Source organism: Canis lupus, chromosome 3, assembly GCF_011100685.1.
Source record: "Canis lupus familiaris isolate Mischka breed German Shepherd chromosome 3, alternate assembly UU_Cfam_GSD_1.0, whole genome shotgun sequence".
In the NCBI taxonomy this organism is placed as follows: domain Eukaryota; kingdom Metazoa; phylum Chordata; class Mammalia; order Carnivora; family Canidae; genus Canis; species Canis lupus.
In genome coordinates this window covers 3,215,543-3,230,817 of record NC_049224.1, presented here as the reverse complement: position 1 = coordinate 3,230,817, position 15,275 = coordinate 3,215,543, and the positions used below count along the sequence as shown (strand labels likewise).

Genomic DNA, 15,275 nt, shown 5'->3' with positions numbered 1-15,275 from the left:
AAAAATGTTTATTTTAGTGATTTTTATTCTTATCATTTGAATGTTGTCTTTATAAGTAGGAGAATGATTCCACTTAGGACCAATTCACATTTTAAAATTATCAAAATAGACTAATCGTCAAATTATCTAATAAGTCCTTTTATATTTTTGCTTTATTAAAATGCTGTAAAATATTTTTGAGTAGTTTATACTAAATGGAATTATGTAGCACTTGTAATAGAAAGCAAAGAGTGTTCAAAATTTTCTTTTCGCATCAGCTTTACTTATTTAATTACTGAATATTAAATAAGAAAAATAAGGTTGTATTTGTTTAGACACCTTTTTTAGCCTTATTTTTACCTGTGGTATTTAAAAGCCACTAAAATACAAGATCATTTTAAAGCATTATTTTGTTTTGATTGCTTAATTTTATTTGCCCATATCATCCTAACACTTTCATAAGAACCTTTGGAAGCAAATAGAAAGAGATGTGTATTATTTATGTTTTAACCAAGTATTTATGGTTATGAGTCTTTAAATGTGAGTACACAGTCCTCATATTTAAATTTTTTTAAATTATAAAAGTTGGTGGTTTTTTAAAAAATTTATTTATTTATTCCTGAGAGAGACAGAGAAAAAGAGAGAGAGATAGAGAGAGAGAGAGAGAGGCAGAGACACAGGCAGAGGGAGAAGCAGGCTCCCTGCAGGGAGCCTGATGGGACTCCATCCCAGGTCTCCAGGATCTCGCCCTGGGCTGAAGGCAGGCACTAAACCGCTGAGCCACCCGGGATGCCCAAAGTTGGAGGTTTTTAAAGGAATTTTGTAACTGTCTAAATAATAAGCTTTATTAGCAGCTCTGTCTTATTTTTCTTTTTACATTTACCTTTTTTTAAAAAAATATTTTATTTTAATTTTTATTTATTTATGATAGTCACACACACAGAGAGAGAGAGAGAGAGAGAGAGGCAGAGACATAGGCAGAGGGAGAAGCAGGCTCCATGCACCGGGAGCCTGATGTGGGATTCGATCCCGGGTCTCCAGGATTGCGCCCTGGGCCAAAGGCAGGCGCCAAACCGCTGCGCCACCCAGGGATCCCTACATTTACCTTTTTACTAACATATTGTCTCTTGGTCTTTTACGTCTCATGTATATATTCTTATTTTGTGGAGGTAAGCAAAATAAATAGCTTTACATTTGAATATATCTTGCACAATGGAAATACCATGCTTCTGTTGTTAATCCCAGTAGACTAAAAGAAATACTGATTGAGGTGCATTTCTCCTTCCCCTTTCTTCTTTCCTTTGTCTCCATCCCTACTCTTCCTCCTCTGGCTGTTCTCTGCTTGCTTCCTCCCCTTGCTTCTGGATGTCCTTCCCCGTTCTTTTGCTCTCCCTCTCCTTCTATTTTCCTTCCAAAACATACACATTTTCTTTTTTAGGGAAGATGAATTGGTGTTTAAAGTTCTCTTATTTTCCTTCCAAAACATACACATTTCATACACATTTTCTTTTTTAGGGAAGATGAATTGGTGTTTAAAGTTCTCTTATTTCTAGTTACTTATTTATCATGTACCCCAGCCAGTATTTTGAGATCATGATCTCTTGATTAATGTAAACATATCTTTTGAAATGCTTCTGTAATTATCTTAAATCATTGAAATGATAAAATTTAAAATATGGTATGTGTAAAGATCATATACCTACTTTGGAGTCAGAGGTTCCAACACTGGATGATTATTTTATAGATTTTTCAAAATTTAATGTACCTAATTATTATTCCTTTATTATTTTAAGAAAGGTTTAGATAATCAAATATTTACTGAGCATTTGCTGTTTTTAAGTTATTGAAATTCAAGCAGCATTTCCCAGATATTCATGGAGCTTACCCATTTGTAGTTGATATTCTAATTGATGAACTACAAGTCTTACTCCGTTTCAAAATTCCCTTTATGTGCAAGGGATCCCTTACTAAATCAAGAGTAGTTTAGAAGTAGTTTTGTTTTAAGCATTACTATTCAACCTGTCAAAATTGTTAATTTTATGAAGTCTGTTACTTAATGCGTGGCTACCATTCTCAAATTAGTGCCCTGTATTAAAAATATCCATATTTAAATTCATCCAGAGCAAGTGATGATGTAATCCAACTGTATTGTAATTCAGCTATGCTAAGTATTTCACACTAGGTTTATATCTGTTGGAGAATGATTAGTTAAAAAAGAAATAATTACTCTCTGGTCTTTGGTATCCATTTTTTAATGATTAGTTTATTTGGTTTAAAAAAATGAAATCTAATTCTGATGTCGTAATAAAATTTTAAATAGTTCTTGTACATAGTGCTTACTTATCAAATATTTTTCATAGATAATAGTTTACTTTTTTATTACGTTTAATGTAGATAAAATACAATTTAGTGTTGTAGTAATAGTAGGAAGGCAAGTAGAAAATTTGAAGATTATAATTTTAATTGGTCCCAAGAAGTATACTACTTGGCTGAATCTCATGAAATTAAAATATGTGAATTAATTTACATTTCTTCTTTCAAAGGTATTAGTGATATTTTTCTATTTTCAAAAATTTGGTTGCTGCCATTAAATCAATTTGTAACCTATAGAATACGTTTTTAAAATAAGTTGTCATTCTATTTTCAAAAATTTGGTTGCTGCCATTAAATCAATTTATAACCTATAGAATACGTTTTTAAAATAAGTTCTTATGTAATTGTTCTCAATACATGACAGATACATAAATTTATCTTTCTATAATCAAAACTATCTTTATATGCATGTTTATGTGAAAAGGTATAAAATTATATTTTTGAACACTTTGTTATCAGACTGCATTTTATTTTTTAATTATTATTATTTTTTAAAAATTTTAAAAATTTATTTATTCATGAGAGACAGAGAGAGAGAGAGAGAGAGGCAGAGACACAGGCAGAGGGAGAAGCAGGTTCCATACAGGGAGCCCGATGTGGGACTTGATCCCTGGTCTTCAGGATCACACCCTAGGCTGAAGGCGGCACTAAACCGCTGAGCCACTGGGGCTGCCCTCAGACTGCATTTTATGTTTAACATGGAAATAGGCATTCTTTTGTGAAGTTATAAGGATGATGTGGTGGCAAAATTTCCAACATTTGCAGATGTCAGAATCCTGGTTCTTCTGTTTAGGCCAGACCGGACTCATTGTGGAATGGTTCCTAAGGACTGCTGGGCACTGACAGTGAATACCTTGGCAATGGCTTTAGCAACCATAGATATTAGGAGGTCTTAAAATCCCAGTCTGACATACAGCTTCCAGATAGAGACACTTTAGGGAAAACAGGCTTTGGGGGAAACGAGGCCTGAAAATAATTCCCTATAATTAAGGATTAAATTCTGAATTTGAGGAATGCCTGGGTGGCTCAGTGGTTGAGCATCTGCCTTCTGCTCAGGGCAAGATAATGAGGTCCTGTGATTGAGTCTCACAAGGGGCTTCCTGCAGGGAGCCTGCTTCTCCCTCTGCCTGTGTCTCTGCCTCTCTCTCTCTCTCTCTCTCTCTCTCTCTCTCATGAATAAATAAATGAAACCATTAGAAAAAAAAATTCTGGATTTGAGAGTAGGTTCAGAGTCAAGGGCTCAGTTACAATGCAACTGGAGGTTTAGCAGTTATAGGAGGTCAGGAGGAAGGCTGGGTTAATGCTGAAATTCCAAATTCCTGACCCTTGCTGTGTGGATTACTCAGAATACTTCCAGTTTTAAGTATTAAAGCTTTTATCCAAAGGAACATTAGTTTATATTGTCTAATGTAAAATATAATACTCATTTGCAACATAAATGTAGCATTTCTGTTATTCTTTTGTAATATATTTTGAATATTAAACTTGTTTTGCTTTGTGCTGTGCTGAGAAAGCAAATATTTGTCTTAAATTGACTTGAACTAATTTGAACATTAGTCTATTGATTATTATTTATAACATGTAAACTGAGAACACCTGAAATCATTTTAGTCTATTAAGCTGAAATTAATAATTCAGAGTTTTCTTGATAGCAGCATAGAATAATGAGCTCTTGAATACAAAATGCACAGGTTTTCCTTTTCCATTGCAGATTAAATTCTGTATACTTTAAGTTGGTTGAGCACTTGTTTACGTTTAGCCATAAAACAATTTTGTGAATCTACAAAGCTTGTATCTGAACCAAGGTCTTGATATAATGCCTATAAATATTGGCAAATTTTTCCATCACATTTATCCATAAATGTGCAAATGTGCAAATGACTTCACAAAAGAACTCCTACAAATTTCTATTGTCTTTGAATAAAGAAAATTTATCTTTTCCTCTCCAATCTAGATATATTTTTATTTTTATTGCCTAATTGCCCTAGCTAGAACCTCCAGTAGAATGTAGAATATAAGTAGAAAGAAGCAAAGGTGTTTTTGTCTTGTTTCTGAACTTAGGGGGAAAGTCAAAATTAGGTATTAAGTTAGTCATAGTTTCAAAGTTTTATCAGGTTGAAGTTCTTTTCTATTTCTGTTTTAGAGTAGATGTATTTTGTCAAATGTTTTTCTTTGTATCTATCAAGATAAATATTTTTTTCTTCTTTTTGTTTGATATGAATTACTTTGATTTTCATGTTTCAAATATTATACCAATCTCACATTCTTGGGATAAACTCCTCTTGCTTATGATGCATTATCAGTTTTTATATTGTTGGATATGGTTGGTTAAGTTTCGAAAAAATTTTTGTTTATATCTTTGTTTCTTGTATTTTTGCCTCAATTTATTATAAAGATAATGCTATTCTGTGAATGGTTACTTCCTGTTCAACCTTTTATTTTTTTATTTTTTATTTTTTTTCCTGTTCAACTTTTTAGAAAGGTTTGTGTTCACTTGGTATTTTTCTTAAATATTGTTAGAATTCACTTGTGAAGCCATCTGGGTCTGCTTGTTTTTGTTTTTTACTTCTTGGCAAAGATTTTTAAACTATAAACTTATTTATTTTTATTAAAGCAGACTATTAATCTGTTTCTTTTTTTTTATTAATCTGGTTTTTTTTTGAGTTTCAGTAGGTTGTGTCCTTCAAGGAAACGTCCATTTTACCGAAGTTGTTGAATTTATTGGTATTAAATTGTTCATAATATTTCCTTATTTACCTTTTTAATTTGTAGAATCTATGGTGACTTTCTCTTTCCCATTCTCAATACTGGTATTTTATGTCTTTTTACTTTTTTCATAATCATTCTGAGTAGAGGTTTATCAATTTTATTAATCTTCTCAAAGATCACTTTTGTCTTTATTGCTTTTTTTTCTATTTTTCTACTTTCTTTTTAATTGATTCCTGCTCTAATATTTGTTATTTCTGTCCTGCTTGTTTTAGGCTTAGTTTGCACCATTTGAAAAATTTAAATGTTAATGTGGAAGCTAAGATCATTGGTTTGAGAACTGTCTTTTTTTCTATACAAGCATTTTGGGCTGTAAATTTTCCTATGTACTGTTTTAGCAACATTCCAAAAATTTTCATGCACCATCTTCATTTTCATTCAATTAAAAATATTTTCTAATTTCCCTTTTGTTTTTTTTCTTGGATTTGTAGGTTAAAAGTACGCGATTTAGTTTCTAAACTTTTGGCATTTTTCTAGCAATGTTTATGTTTTTTTATTTATAATTCTGTTTTGATTTGATAATTTTTTTATGAGTTCATTTCTTTAAATTTATGTGTACATGTTATCTGGCCCACAGTACGTTCTGTTTTCATAAATGTTTCATATACACTTGATGAGAATGTATAGTCTGCTGCTGTTGGTTGAAATGGTCTCTATTGTCAGCTTAGTCCAGTAAGCTGATTGTGTTTTTTTTCTTATTATTTTTAACGTTCTTACTGATTTTCTGTCTCTTTAAGGATTAAGAGAGGGCAATGGAAATCTCCCACTGTAATTGTGGATTAGTTTAATAGTCTATTTCTTCTTGTAGTTGTCAGTTTTTTGCCTCATATATTTTGAAAATTTGTTACTAGGTGAATAAACAGTTAAGATTATTGTATCCACTTCATGACATGACCCTTTATCATTATAAAATGGTCTTTCTTATCCTTGGCAGTATTCTTTGGTGCATTGTCTGTTCTATCTGATATTAACATAGCCACTCCATCATTACTTTGATTAGTGTTTACACTAATATGTACATATATATTATTTTTTTCATTCTTTTATCTGTTTTAGTCTTTGTTTTTGAGTTACATTTCTTGTAAACACTGTATAGTTAAGTCATGCTTTTTTATCTTGTTAATCTCTACCTTTTAATGGGGATAATTAAACTATATTTAATGTGACTTTTGATAATACTAGGTTTAAACCTGTGATCTTGCAGTGTGTTTTCTCTTTGTTTCACTTTTTGTTTTTTTCTCCTTTTTGTTTTATCTGCCTTCTTTTGAATGAATTGAAACATTTTCTTAAGATTCCTTTTAAAGACTGGGCAGCCCTGGTGGGTTAGTGGTTTAGTGCTGCCTTCGGCCCAGGGTGTGACCCTGGAGACCCGGGATCAAGTCCCACGTCGAGCTCCCTGCGTGGAGCCTGCTTCTACCTCTGCCTGTGTCTCTGCTTCTCTCTGTGTCTTTGATGAATAAATAAATAAAATCTTTAAAAAAAAAAAAAGATTCCTTTTGACCTCTTTTGTTGTCTTTAATACCTATAACTTTTTGTTTTGTTATCTTTAGTTTACCATAGTATATCTTCAGGTGTTGTTATGACATTTTGCTTTTAACCTGGGACTCTTACATTAGTATAGTCGTCTGGTCTGTGTGCTATCGTTGTAATATATTTTACTTTTGCATATGTTGTAAAGTCCACCCTACCTTGTTAATATTTTTGTGTGTGTTTAAGTAGTCAGTTATTTTTAAAACTACAACGGAACATCTCAGATATTTATCTATTTAGCTATTTTTTCTAGCATTTTGTATTCCATCTGGTATCATTTTACTTTTGCCTGAATGACTTACCTTATTGTTTCCTGTAATGTAAGTCTGTAGGTAATAAGTTCTTTGTTTTTGAATGCTTGAAAACGTTATTATTTCACCTTCGTTTTTGAAGTATATCTTTGTTGGGTATAGAATTCTATTTTGGCATTTTATTTTCCTGTTTAGATCTGTAAAGATGTTCATATCATGTATCATGTCATAGAGAAATCTGCTCTAATCTTTATCTTTGTTGTTTTGCACCTTTTTTTTCTTTTGGTAGCTTTTAGGATTTTCTCTTTATCATTGGTTTTAAGCAATTTGATCATGATGTATATTGCTGTAGGTTTTTTTTTTCTTGTGTTTGTGGTTTTTGAGCCTCTTGTATCTGAGAGTTTATAGTTTTCTTTTTTTTTAAAGATTTTATTTATTTATTCATGAAAGACACATAGAGAGAGAAGCAGAGATACAGGCAGAGGGAGAAGCATGCTCCATGCAGGGAGCCTGATGCAGGACTTGATCCCGGGACTCCAGAATCACGACCTGAGCCAAAGGCAGACACTCAACTGCTGAGCCACTCAGGTGTCCCATTTGCCAGATTTTAAAATTTCACTATAGTCTTCCACTTGTTTATGTTGTAAAAAAATATATATGATCTTTACCTGTGTACCTATATGCAGTCCCTTTGTTCATATGACATGTAGCATTTTTTTCCAAAGTTAAAAAATATATTTTTAAGAGTAAATGTAATGCGTGGTAATTTTATAAAATGTAAGCAACACTGTATTACTATACAGTATTGAATTAAGTGAGTTCAAATACATACAGTGTTAATTCGAACTTTTAATTTATTTTATTTTTATTTTTTTTAAAGATTTTATTTATTTATTCGAGGAACAGATAGAGAGAGAAGCAGAGATATAGGCAGAGGGAGAAGCAGGCAGAGGGAGAAGCAGGCCCAAGCCAGAAGCCCAACGCAGGACTTGATCCTAGGTCTTCAGGATCACACCCTGGGCTGAAGGTGGTGCTAAACCACTGAGCCACCTGGGCTGCCCTGCTTTGAACTTTTGTAGTTTGCTTGAAGATGTACTGAAGTATCAGAAAAGGTGTTCAAAATAACTCTCATAGTTACGTATTTTTATATAGCCTATTTAATTGATTCTGTGTGACTAGAATTATGCTAGAGTTTTACATTTACCAATCCTCAAAATACTCACAATAACGTTTGTGGGAGTTTCTCTTATATGAGTAGAATTCTCAATTCTTCTGATTTGTCATACATCATATTCAAGAAAAAGAAGACAGGATGAGCTACTCCACATTACACATGCCCGTAACAGTCTAGTGAAGTTTAGAAGGAGCTCTCTTCACCCACTTTTATAACAAGAGTAGGGAAACAAACTCTCCTTCAAATTTTCTTTCTTTATGGGAAACAAAACAGAATGCTAAGAGATTTGTAAGCTCCTTGATTATTTACAAGCCCTCACTTATTCTGTGCAGAGAGAACAAGAGGATACCTATTGCTAGAACTGTGGGGTGTTAGCTACAAGTCTTATTCAGAAGTAAATTTTTCTGTAATTGGGAAGTAGATTTTCTTAAATTGCCTCTTCATACATTATGAATAGTTCTGTGGTATTTTATAGCCAATTAAAATTGATTAGATCCATTGAGTTGTCTCTTTAGAGTACTTTAATTATGAAAACCAGTTTGAAATGAGTCCAGATTTGAGACAGATGGTTAAATTTATGTTTAAATAAATCCAAATTAAAAAGAATGAGTAAAACTTTTTAAAGACTCTTTTAGTTGATTTTCTCATTTTCAGTCCAGCAAGAATGGCAACTGGCCTTCCTATTCAATAATCTCTAAGTCTTGGAGATTTTTAAATATTAAAATCTGATATATGGAGGTCCTGTAGACAAATGTTCTGAAATTCAAATTTACCTCTCAGGTCAACATAAGGAAGAAATCCATTTTGGATACAGGACTTGTAAAGACCAAAAGCCAAATTCAAGCAATGTTTGTTGATCATCACTTCTATTGATATGGCTTGAAAATGAGAGGTTTTCTCTTTTTCTTTTCTTTCCCCCTTTTTTTTTCTTTGGACCTATGTATTAATACATGATATATCAGCAGCTTACTTATGGCATGAATGCTTTTCATTGCATGGAGCTTAATATGATAGGAATTTTACAAGGTCATAAAGAGTAACGACATTCTTCATTGTTAATCTAATTTGCATTGGGTTAAAGTTGCAGAAATTGGAGTGACAGTTATAATATTCTCATTAGATGCTGAAATATTATGTGTGATGGAATATGCTACATGATTCATTTATATTCTGCAGATAACTTCCTAAAATTAAAATAAAGTGAAAGCACAATAATTTGTCCCTATTTTTCTTAGTTTTATTGAATAAACAAAGCTAAGTTTCACATACAAAAAGATTAAAAGAAATGATATCCTTTTGCTGATTTTCCTCTATATTTTATAGGTGAGCTCCTTAACACTATTAGTTTTGGACTTGATTACTAGAAAGATGATATAAACAGATGCAGAAGGTAAAATTGTAATTTTTCTATAACTTTAACTTTTTAAAAATTTTATTTAAGCCTAAATTTATTTTTTAATAGTAAGAGCTATATCAATTTATGTATTTTCTTTTTATGTGCTAGGCATCATTATTTGTACTAGGAATCTTGTAGATAACAAACCATACAACAATTCCTGCCTCTATCAGGCTTATATTTTAGAGAAGTTAATTAATTAATTCAACAAGTAAGTGAAACGTATATTAGATGGTGATAAGTACTATGGAGAAAAATGAAAAATGGTAGGTGGATAGGATGTTGGTAGGATGATTGGGTCAAGCTTCATGGAGAGAGCCATAAATGAAGGGTGAAGGAAGTGAGGAAGGGGAGTGTATAATTATCTTGGGCCAAGAGTATTCCAGGTAGAGGGAATAGCCAAAGCAAACTCCTTGAGGGGATCATGTCTGGCATATTTGAGAAGTGGTACAAATACTTTTGTGACTGTAACTGGGGGACCAATAAAGAAAGACATGGAGTATGGGATGAAATCAGAGAGGAAGACTGATGGCATATAGCAAGGACACCCAGATTTTGAAGGATTTTGGTCATTCTTTTAAAACAGTTTGGCTTTTACTCCGAATAAAATGGGAAGCCATGGTGGGTTTTGATCAGAAGAGTGACATGAACTGACTTACATTTTAATAGGATAACTCTGGCAGCCTTGTTGAGATTATGAGGGGTGGAAGGAGGATGGAAGTAAAGAGATTGGTTCCAGGCTATTGAAGTAGTCCAGGCAAGGGCTTATGCTTGCCTGGACCTGGGGTGGTAGTAACAGAAAGAGGTTAATTTCTGGATATACAGTTGATTCTTGTTATCTTCAGTGGTTATATTCTGTGAAATCACTCTGAACACTAAATTAGTATTAACTGAGTACTGATTCATTACCCTTGGTGGATGTAGCATAAAGGGTTAGATTTCTATCAGCAAGGTCACGACATTTTTCATGACTGATCCAGTACATCATCTTGTTTTATGTCTTTTTGTTTAAAGACACCTTGTTGATTTGTTAACATTGAACCCAAAGCCAACAGTGCTATAACTCATTACTAAACAAAGCTATCTGATATGCGTATTTTCTCTAGAAGGTACATTATAGCCTTCTTGGTCATAAGAATACTAGACAGAACTTGAGCACTATGGTTAGCCATTTTAAACAGCAAAATCATCAACTAAGCACAAAAATGTAGTCAATGTGGAGCTAAACCGACTGCAAAATGGACAGCTCACAGTATGAGAGCTGAAACAAAAAGGCAGACATGGCTTTATTTGACCTCACTTGGGAACATGTATATCAAATGACTCCTTTGCTACTCTGTGCATGTGCCTATCTGTAATTGGCCTGGAGAGTACTGTGTGTAATGATTTTGGGATTACAAATAAGTTTAGACTGTAGGCATATTTAGAAACATGGAATACATGAATGTATATATTGAAAATAGAGCCTAATGGATTTGCTGATGAATGGATGTAGTGTGTGAGAGAAAGAAATCAAGGATGATTTTAAGATTTTTGGCCTGAACAACTGGAAGGATGGTACTATTGTTAGCTGAGATGGAGAAAAATGTAGGAGTAGCAGATTTGGAGGTGAAGATCAGGAGTTTGGTTTTTAGGTACTTATTAGATATCTTAGTACAAACATCAAGTTTGTACTTGAATCTCTAGCTCTGGAAAATTCTTGGGAGAGGTCTGGAGTAAAAGTATAAACTTGAATATTAGGTATTTAAAGTCATGCTGTTTGATGACATTACCAAGGGTATTAATTAAGATAGAAAAGAGAAGAGTCCCAAGACTGAGCCCCACATTAAGAAGTCAGGGAAATGAGGAAGAAATTGAAAGAACTCCAAGATAAAAGGAAAATCAAAAGACTGTGTTATTCTGGAATCCAAATGGGGGAGGAAAGGATTTCAGGGAAGAATAGCAGATCCATTAGGTTAAGTAGTGCTTAAACATAAGGTGAGGACCAAGATTGGGATTTTGTAAAGTGTCGGTTATGGGTGGCTTTGAAAAGAGCAGTTTCAATATTGCAGTAGAGGGAAAAGCCTAAAATGGGATGAATTTAAGAAAGAGAGAGGAAAGAAAGTGGAGATCACTGGTACAGACAAATCATTTCAGTAGTTCTGCAGTAAAGGAAAGAGAGAGGGAAGTAACTGAAAGTAGTTAAGGGAGGTTTTTTTTTTTTATTTTTTATTTTTAAAGATTAAGAGCAACTTCAGCTTTTTTGCTGATAACAATGCTCTAGGAGGAAAGGAAAAGCTGATGAGGCCACAGAATGAAGGAAGAATGGCTATAGCCGTGCCCTTGAGGAGGTAAGAGGTGGTGAATCTAGGCCCTAAGTGAATGGATTCCTTTGGAGCAAAGGCAGTTTGTTCATAGTCATAGCCTAAGAGAAAAGCCTGAATGCCCCTTTATACAGGGGAGAGGGTAGAGGGTAGATAGGCTGCTTAGAGCTTGTTGGTTTTCTTGAGATTTTTTTTTTTTAATTTTATTTATTCATGAGAGACACAGAGGCAGAGACACAGGCAGAGGGAGAAGCAGGCTCCCTGTGGGGAGCCTGACGTGGGACTTGATCCCAGGACCCCAGGGTCACGCCCTGAGCTGAAGCAGCTCAACCACTGAGCCCTCAGGCATCCCTACTTTTTTATTCTTAATGGGATTCTTGGGCTCCCTCTTCACACTTATGTGATTCCAAATTCAAAATCATAAGATAAAAACAAACAAACAAACAAACAAAAAAAATCATAAGATATAAACCAGTAAGTGTACAGTGAAGAGTTTTCTATACCCCATTACCTATTTTTTTTTCTCCAGAGGCAGAAAAATATCTTCTACATATTTTTTGTATATCCTGCAGCTTTTAATCCCCTTAATTAAAGGTATTCACCAACTTACTAGATAATGTTGTGTGTTATAGCACATTATTCAGTTTGAGGTCACTTACTGGTTGGCTATTCATGCTAAATAAATGGTGATCTCTACACTTCTTCCTCCATAATTATATCCTAACATTATTATGACTGTTTTGTGAGCCATTGTTTTAAATTTCTTGTCAAGCATCTTTAAGGCAAAGACTGTCCCTCACAGAGCATCCTTTAAAGATTTACAGGATAAAAGCCTTTCATTTGCTGGAGACATTGTTATTCCACACACTTGACTAGTCTTATAAAGTAGAATGATAGTTTTGTTTTTTGTTTGTTTTTTATTCTGGCTAGCTTTGTGTACTAATACTGCTTAGTGTGGAAACATACCTGCTTTGAAACACATTTTGAAACTAAATTTTCTTTTTTCTTTTGGGAAGTAAGAATTTTGATATTTAAAGAACAAATCATTGAGATGTTTCATCTGTAGACTAACTCCAATTTTTTAGACTTAATGAATATTCAGATGCTTTTGATTTTTTATCAGATTTCCACAGCTTTTGATTTAAAATTTTTTTTAAAATTTAAATTCAGGGATCCCTGGGTGGCGCAGCGGTTTAGCGCCTGCCTTTGGCCCAGGGCACGATCCTGGAGACCCGGGATCGAATCCCACATCAGGCTCCCGGTGCATGGAGCCTGCTTCTCCCTCTGCCTGTGTCTCTGCCTCTCTCTCCTCTCTCTCTCTCTCTGTGACTATCATAAAAAAAAAAAAAAAATTAAAAAAAAATTTAAAATTTAAATTCAATTAATTAACGTATAATGTATTATTGGGTTCAGAGGTAGAGGTCAGTGATTCATCAGACTTATATAACACTCAGTGCTCATCACATCATGTGCCCTCCTTAATGTTCATCCCCCAGTTACCCCATCCCCTCACCTATAGCTCCTCCAGTGACCTTCTTTTTGTTTCCTGTGATTAAGAGTCTCTTATGATTTGTCTTCCTCTGATTTCATCTTGTTTTATTTTTTCCTCTCTTCCCCTATGATCCTCTGTTTTATTTCTTAAATTCCACATAGGAGATAGATCACATGATAATTATCTTTCTCTGATTGACTTATTTCATTAGCAACACAGCTTTCAATTTTTAACCTTTATTTTTGACATTGTTTCAACTTACTGAAATATTGAAAAAATAATACAAAGAATACCCATATACCGTTCACTCATGTTCCCCAGATATTAATATTTTGCCACATTTATTTTATCTTTTCTTTCTCTGTATGTGAGAGAAACTGAAAGTGACTCCTCTGTCCTTTTGATGTGTTCCTGTCATTCATTGAACACTTATTTTCTGGCTTATCTTGTACTTTCCATGCTCTAGATTCTGCTCCATGTCTCTAAGGAACCACAGTTCCTTTTAATGGTCTTCCGTTTAGTATTTAGAAACCATTATTTGGACACTGGGTGTGTTCATTGCTACTGGGGTGTCTTTGTTCTATCTAGATCCTCTCACTGGACAGAAATGAAAAATAAGTAAATGTTTATACAAACATGCACACAAGTATATCTATGCCTAATTTCTATATCTGTTTATATTAATTCATTTCTTCCTCACTCCTTTCATTGTGATTACATTATTCACTGGAAATAAGGGTTGATTCATTTGTTTCTGTTCTATCCCATTTTTAGTTGTTTTCTCCTCTCTTATTCTTACTGCTTTTGTTTACTTGTTTCATTAATGGTTAAACATTAATGATTCCAAAAGTCAGAACTGTATAAAACTATATACTTAGAGAACTATATTTTCTTTAATTATTTCTCTTTCTTACACAAAAACTATTATATTTTTTCACTTTGCTTTTCTACTTGACATTGTGCCCTAAAAATAACAATACTTCAGTTTGTAGCTTTATTTCTCATTCTTTTTTAACTATTGCGTAGCACTTCATTTTAAGTTTATTCAAGTGCTTCCTGTATATGGACATAGAATTTTTTCTAATTTTTCCAATTAGATACACTACTACCATGAATAACCCTGTGCGTGTGGGTTGTTGTTTTTTATCATTGGAGAAATGTCCTAAGCATAAATTTCTAGAAGTCTGTGATTGTAGTTGTAAAAGGTAAATGTATTTGTAGTTTATACCTTCTATAAAGATTGTTCCAATCTGCATTCCTATCAGAATTGTGTCAGAGTACCAGTTTCTCTACACAGTTGCTAGTATGCCAATTTGCTAGGTAAAAAAAATAACATCTCATGGTTTTAGCTGGCATTTCTTTTATTATGAGTGAGGTTGACCATCTTTTTATATGCTTAATGTCGCATTTTAAAGTATTTTTTGTTTCTGTGAGTTGTCTTTTGCCCATTTTTTTCTTTCAACTTTTTGGTCTTTTTCTCCTTAAATTTTAAGAATATATCTTTATCTGTTATTCATGATACATATATTTTCTACTAACCTTGTTGGTTTTCATTTGACCTGGTATAACATGTTTCCCCCCACTGACTAATGATGATACCCTAGCTACTGATACTGCTATGAGAAATAAACTGTCCTTTGTCTCTGTCCCAGGAGACTTGTGTCTTCTGCCCATGTCCATGAAGTTGAGGCGGCTAATTTGTTAGCTCACATGTAGAGTAAAATCTTGTACTCTTCATGCTCTTGACAAAGATTGATGTGTCTTTTTTATTCTATTCTATTCTAATATATTTCTCTTTCTTTTTTTTTTTTCTGTAGGATTTATTTTTTCTCTCACTTCTTTTTTTCCTACACAGTTTCCAAAGTTTCTTCATTTTAAACATTTGCCCCCTGGCGTGTTACCTTTATAAGACTGTTTCGTTTGCCTATCACATGCCCTTTTTTTAGTTCATTTCTTGCAGTCAATTCTGTGGTTGACCATTATGCTTTTCCAGTATTTTCACATGTACAAT

General features: G+C 33.3%; 1 protein-coding gene across 1 annotated transcript in view; it reads left to right on the top strand.

The window, feature by feature from the left end:
- Nucleotides 1-15,275, top strand: part of FER (FER tyrosine kinase) — a 434,848-nt gene that overhangs the window by 76,322 nt on the left and 343,251 nt on the right.